Raw genomic sequence first — 6,541 nt, 5'->3', positions numbered from 1 at the left:
TAGTCCAACACTCTAACCACTAGGCTACCCTGCCGCCCCAGTTATGCTACAGGGAGGGGATTACTGGGTCGTCTGGTCCATCAGACTGACCCCTAGTCTACACTAAGTGATTGAGGGATGTTTTGGTAATGTGAATATAGGAATTCCAGAGTTTGGAACCTCTGTATCTGATAAGAGAATTCTCTCTGGTTTTATGGATTTGGGAATGAACCTGGAAGAATACATTGAAGGGTTTTGGTAGGTTGTCGGGGAAGTATGTATATTTATAGATGAAGGTGAATAATTGGAGTATATTAATGTTGTATTTGGAAGATAATATATTGAGTTTCTTAAACGGGGGGGAAAATTGAGTTAGTTAGAGGAGGTGGCTAGTCTGGCCAATGTCTTTTGTGTGATGAGTAATTTTTGTAGGTAGGAAACAAATATCTTTCCAGGACAACTTTTCATCAACTAGTACACCGAGGAATCTAGTAGATTTCATTCCATTTTGATATTCTGGCTCTTTTTGTATATATACACATTTACATATATTATATAGTTCAGATTCTTACCTGTGAATACAATGTAGTGGGATTTATCAATATTTATAGATAATTTGTTAATCTGGAACCATTTGGGAAAATGTGGCCACGCCTGACTTGGCTTCATTGATTTGTGAATTGAATTTTTTTTTGTGTGATCAAATCAAGTTGGTATCATTGGCAAAAAAGAATGTGAAGTACGGTAGGTCATTGATATACAGATTAGGAATAACAAAGGTCCAAGGATCGAACCCTGTGGAACGCCACAGGAAATCTTCGCACTTGGTAGATGAACAACCGTTTGCATACAGAAATAGTTTTCTAATCATAAACATAATTATATAGCCATTTATATGTATAATCATGACAACCATAATTATGCAATTTAGCAAGTATTATTTCATGATCAACCGTGTCAAACATTCTAGATCAATCTAGAAAGACGACAAGAGCGTATTCATTGTTGTTCAGGGTATTTTATTAGGATCTCTATTAGCTGTTGCAAAAGCAGCAGCTACTCTTCCTGGGGTTCCACACAGAACACAGAACACACAACATGACACATAGAACATGACATAATACAGAACATCAATAGACAAGAACACAGAACACAGAACACAGAACATGACACATGACATAATACAGAACATCAATAGAAAAGAACAGAACTACAGCAATTTACAAAAGGCGCACGTAGCCTACATATCAGTACATACACACAAACTATCTAGGTCCAATAGGGGAGAGGCGTTGTGCCGCGAGGTGTTGCTTTATCTGTTTATGAAACCAGGTTTGCTGTTTATTTGAGCAATATGAGATGGAAGGAAGTTCCATGCAATAAGGGCTCTATATAATACTGTACGCTATCTTGAATTTGTTCTGGTTTTGGGGACTATGAAAGGACCCCTGGTGGCATAAGTGTGTGTGTGTCAGAGCTGTGTTTAAGTTGACTAAACTATTTGGGATTTTCAACACAATGTTATTAAAATAAGTGAAGCAGTCAGTCTCTCCTCAACTCTTAGCGAAGAGAGAGACTGGCAGCATAGTATTTATATCAGCCCTCTGATTACAATGAAGAGCAAGACATGCCACTCTGTTCTGGACCAGCTGCAGCTTAACTAGGTCTTTCTTAGCAGCACTCGACCACAAGACTGGACAATAATCAAGATAAAACTAAACTAGAGCCTGCAGAACTTGCTTTGTGGAGTTTGGTGTCAAAAAATACTTTATTTTTTATTTTTTTACTGATGATTTTTGAGAGCGGTTGTAACCAAGGTTTCCAGAAGGGGAAGAAGTGGTGAAATAAAGAATTGAAGTACACAACATGACCAAAGATACGTGGACACCTGCTTGTCGATCATCTCATTCCAAAATCATGGGCGTTAATATGGAGTTGGTCCCCCCCGCTTGACAAATCAAATGACAAAACACTCAGCCCTCCAAGACTCAGGTCAGTCAAGATGTTCCATGACATACTTTAGAACAGAAGTAGGACAGACCTCCGGTAGATAAACTTAAATGGACTCTTGCACCCAGCAGGCCTTAATCAGAAATTACATTTTTCTTGCAGCTTGTTTTTTGTAATAAGTTCTGAATAGGCCAAACATTTAGGTTAATGACATCATAATGACAGGGAATGACATCATAATGACAGAGACTGTCATCATGACAGGGAATGACATCATAATGACAGGGAATGACATAATGACATCATAATGACAGGTTGGCATATTGTATGGCATATTGGATATTGTATTTTGTATTGTGTGTCTATGTACCGGAGCGTTGTTCTATTTCTGTTCTTTGGATTCTATACAGGAGAAGCCGGCAGCTGATTTAACTTTGTATAAAGTGGATCCGAGCACATTGTTTATCTTTTTTTCACGGTATACGGAGTCCCAGATGGCTGAGTGCTGGTCTGAACTGGCACACTATATAGGGGATAAGGTGTCTTTCGGGACGCTTTTCAAGACGTTAAATATTACACAGTCTGAGACTGTATCGGTTAGCAATATACACTGAGTGGACCAAACATTAAGAACACCTGCTCTTTCCATGACAGACTGACCAGGAGGAAAGCTATGATCCCTTATTGATGTCACTTGTTAAATCCACTTCAAATCAGTGTAGATGAAGGGGAGGAGACGGGTTAAAGAAGCATTTTGAAGCCTTGAAACATGGATTGTGTCTGTGTGCCATTCAGAGGGTGTCTGGGCAAGACAAAAGACTGAAGTGCCTTTATAAAGGGGTATGGTAGAGGGTGTCAGGCACATCGGTCTGTGTCAAGAACTGCAACGCTGCTGGGTTTTTCACACTCAACAGTTTCCCATGTGTATCAAGAATGGTCCACCACCCCAAGGACATCCAGTCAACTTGACACAACTGGGAAGCATTGGAGTCTACATGGGCCAGCATGTCTGTGGAACGCTTTCGACACCTTGTAGAGTCCATGCCTAGGGCAAAAGGGGGGTGGGGCAACTCAATATTAGGAAGGTGTTCCTTTGGTATAGTATGTTGCTTCAGAAGGTTGAGAAATGTTCCACTCTGTGTGTCCAGGTTTCCACTTCCTACCCTGTCCTGCTTGGAAACAGCTCTGTAGTTCACACCTGTTTGGAATCCTAGTCTTTCTGTCCCCAAGGTTCTGGAACCTTTACCCCTTCTCTGTTGTTCTGGAACCTTTACCCCTTCTCTGTTGTTCTGGAACCTTTACCCCTTCTGTGTTGTTCTGGAACCTTTACCCCTTCTCTGTTGTTCTGGAACCTTTACCCCTTCTCTGTTGTTCTGGAACCTTTACCCCTTCTCTGTTGTTCTGGAACCTTTACCCCTTCTCTGTTGTCCTGGAACCTTTACCCCTCTGTTGTTCTGGAACCTTCATTGTGAACTCTAGAACTTCCCCCTGTGGAGCGAGGCTGTGGGTGTATCCCAAATAGATTATATAGTGCACTACTTTTGACCAGGCCCCATTAGTTCATTAGGGCCCTTGTCAAAAGTAATGCACTCCATAGTGAATAGGGTGTAATTGTGGTGTGGTAACATCCTGGCTGTATGAAGCATTGGGTTACAGAGGCCTGGTTGGCCCAGGCTGGGACAAAGAGAGGAAGCGAGGTGCATCCTCCTCAGTGAAAGTTCTGATTGATACACCCAGAATACCGGACGTCAACTACCCATGACTCAACAGGGAGTCAGTGAACACACAGAGAGAGAGAGAGAGAGAGAGAGAAAGGCCGGGATTCAATGCAAGACTCGTTATAACGCTGCACACATCAGACTTTTAAAGATCATTTAAAAAAAGGACTTTTGCATTGTAATTTAAGGACATTTACATCATATATCTGCAGTAATAGTGGAATGATAGTGTTTCACAATATATATGTATATATTTTTAAATTACATAAAAAAATGTTAACTTTCTATTAGACAACAAAGGCCAGAACTGCCTTTGTTGTCACGATGGGAAACTGCACCCTCACTCTCTTCCATCGGTGTCACTAGGAGGCAGTGTCCTCTCCTCCTCGAGCACAACCAACAATGACAGAATGGAAAAATCATTCTGTAATTTCCTAGTTGCTAAAAATTCTACACTCTTCGCTCAATTTCAGTTTATGTGAGAAAACAAGCACTGAATAATGTAGGGAATCCCTGTATTAAATCTAAATTGCTGTTTGAAGTTGGTGGACGAAACTGAAAGTAAAATAGTAACCTCTACACCATGTTACAGGGAAATGGGATGTGTTGTTGCATCAATTCACCTTGCTTCCGCAGGAGATATGTAGCACCTTTAAAAGGTTGAGCCCCGGCTTGGCTTGAATCCCGGCCAAAGAGAGAGAGAGAGAGGACATTGGGATCCATACACGCAAGATTGATCAGTTCATTACGATACATATTATTGACCATTTCCAATGTGATTCCAATGTGACATTTCTATGACATTGTCATGTGGCCTAAGTTTAAATAAAGATGATGGACAGAACATTTTAAAAACAGGCATACAGACAACAGTGAACATATTCCAGGTGGAGCAACAAGAGGTTGGAGAGAACAATGTTTCTGTAGAACAACAGTCCAATGGGTTACGGCATCAATAGTGAGTGTGTGGGTTCATATCCATGTCTGTCTCCCTCTGTGTGTTGGCGTGTGTATATAGTTACGACTAAATATATATTTAAAACACTTTTTTTTTGTCAACACACTTTATTTTCAACATTGCAGAACCAACTTAATTTCTTTTGTAAACTTAAGCTTACAATTGGTAATTAAAAAATAAATAAATAAAGACGTGTGTCTATCTGGGACCCCACTTGATGTTGCTGAGGCCCTGGAATTGTCTCTTTAAGGCCTGTCTGTCTGACCAGTCTGAGTGGAGGTGACTGTCGTCTTCCACCTCGTCCAGCATCTGTCAAAACCACAGACACAATACACCAAGGTTTACGGTAATGTACTCAGATAAAACCACAGACACAATACACTAAGGTTTACGGTAATGTACTCAGATAAAACCACAGACATAACACACTAAGGTTTACGGTAATGTACTCAGATAAAACCAGATATAATACACTAAGGTTTACGGTAATGTACTCAGATAAAACCAGATATAATACACTAAGGTTTACGGTAATGTACTCAGATAAAACCACAGACACAATACACTAAGGTTTACGGTAATGTACTCAGATAAAACCACAGACACAATACACTAAGGTTTACGGTAATGTACTCAGATAAAACCACAGACATAACACACTAAGGTTTACGGTAATGTACTCAGATAAAACCACAGACACAATACACTAAGGTTTACGGTAATGTTCTCAGATAAAACCACAGACACCACAATACACTAAGGTTTACGGTAATGTACTCAGATAAAACCACAGACATAATACACTAAGGTTTACGGTAATGTACTCAGATAAAACCAGACATAATACACTAAGGTTTACGGTAATGTACTCAGATAAAACCAGACAATACAATAATGTATATTCACTGTAAGACAGGGAGACTGTATAGACTGTATATTCACTGTAGAACAGGGAGACTGTATAGACTATATAGACTGTATAATGTTTATTCACTGTAAAACAGGGAGTCTGTATAGACTATATAGACTGTATAGACTGTATATTCACTGTAGAACAGGGAGACTGTATAGACTGTATATTCACTGTAGAACAGGGATACTATATAGACTGTATATTCACTGTAGAACAGGGAGACTGTATAGACTGTATAATGTATATTCACTGTAGAACAGGGACTGTATAGACTGTATAATGTATATTCACTGTAAGACAGGGAGACTGTATAGACTGTATAATGTTTATTCACTGTAAGACAGGGAGTCTGTATAGACTGTATAATGTATATTCACTATAGGACAGTGAGTCTGTATAGACTGTATAATGTTTATTCACTGTAAGACAGGGAGTCTGTATAGACTGTATAATGTATATTCACTATAGGACAGTGAGTCTGTATAGACTGTATAATGTTTATTCACTGTAGAACAGGGAGACTGTATAGACTATATATTCACTATAGGACAGTGAGTCTGTATAATGTTTATTCACTGTAAGACAGGGAGTCTGTATAGACTATATAGACTGTATAATGTATATTCACTGTAGAACAGGGAGACTGTATAGACTGTATATTCACTGACTGTATATGTATATTCACTGTAGAACAGGGAGACTGTATAGACTGTATAATGTATATTCACTATAGAACAGGGAGACTGTATAGACTGTATATTCACTATAGAACAGGGAGACTGTATAGACTGTATATTCACTATAGAACAGGGAGACTGTATAGACTGTATATTCACTGTAGGACAGGGAGACTGTATATTCACTGTAGGACAGGGAGACTGTATAGACTGTATATTCACTGTAGGACAGGGAGACTGTATATTCACTGTAGGACAGGGAGTCTGTATAGACTGTATATACTGTATATGTATAGCTGAAGTCAGAAGTCTACATACACCTTAGCCAAATACATTTCAACTCCTG

General features: G+C 39.4%; 1 protein-coding gene across 1 annotated transcript in view; it reads left to right on the top strand.

The window, feature by feature from the left end:
- eva1c (eva-1 homolog C (C. elegans)) overlaps positions 1-630 on the top strand; it is a 28,485-nt gene extending 27,855 nt beyond the window's left edge. Inside the window, exon 8 of the mRNA XM_065004972.1 lies at positions 1-630. This exon is cut by the window's left edge and continues 1,214 nt beyond it. The gene's annotated coding sequence lies outside the window, so the exon portion shown is untranslated.
- Positions 631-6,541: the final 5,911 nt, after the last annotated feature.

The sequence above is a fragment of the Oncorhynchus nerka genome, linkage group LG19 (assembly GCF_034236695.1).
Source record: "Oncorhynchus nerka isolate Pitt River linkage group LG19, Oner_Uvic_2.0, whole genome shotgun sequence".
In the NCBI taxonomy this organism is placed as follows: Eukaryota; Metazoa; Chordata; class Actinopteri; order Salmoniformes; family Salmonidae; genus Oncorhynchus; species Oncorhynchus nerka.
The sequence above is the reverse complement of the archived record's forward strand: the minus strand, read 5'-3'. Positions and strand labels throughout refer to the sequence as shown.